The sequence below is a fragment of the Pteropus alecto genome, unplaced genomic scaffold (assembly GCF_000325575.1).
Source record: "Pteropus alecto unplaced genomic scaffold, ASM32557v1 scaffold45, whole genome shotgun sequence".
NCBI lineage: Eukaryota > Metazoa > Chordata > Mammalia > Chiroptera > Pteropodidae > Pteropus > Pteropus alecto.
In genome coordinates this window covers 40756234-40756541 of record NW_006442491.1, presented here as the reverse complement: position 1 = coordinate 40756541, position 308 = coordinate 40756234, and the positions used below count along the sequence as shown (strand labels likewise).

Here is a 308-nt window from a genome sequence, read left to right as displayed (position 1 = left end):
CGTTGGGATTATCGGGGAAATGCTTAAGACGGGGCGGGGGTCTGCCGGCCTGGGGAAAGTGGCCACGCAGTTCCTACTACCTGCCCGAAGTTCGCCTACTCCTCACAGCTCATCTGCAGGCTGGGTCATCATCCATCTCAGAGGCCAGAATCAGGCTCGAAGCCAACGTGGGGTCCAACCCCTAGTCGCAGCGCTCCTAGGGAGCAGGCCGAACGCGCTCGCATGTCCCCGCCCCACAGCGCCGCTCTCCCTACGAAGGCCGGGCCCCGCCGCCGTCCGGCGCTTAGGGCCGTCCGGCCCGAGTCCCG

General features: G+C 66.9%; 1 protein-coding gene across 2 annotated transcripts in view; it reads right to left on the bottom strand.

The window, feature by feature from the left end:
- The window catches only part of PRPF6 (pre-mRNA processing factor 6), a 29490-nt gene that overhangs the window by 28890 nt on the left and 292 nt on the right, over positions 1-308 (bottom strand). The window lies entirely within an intron of this gene.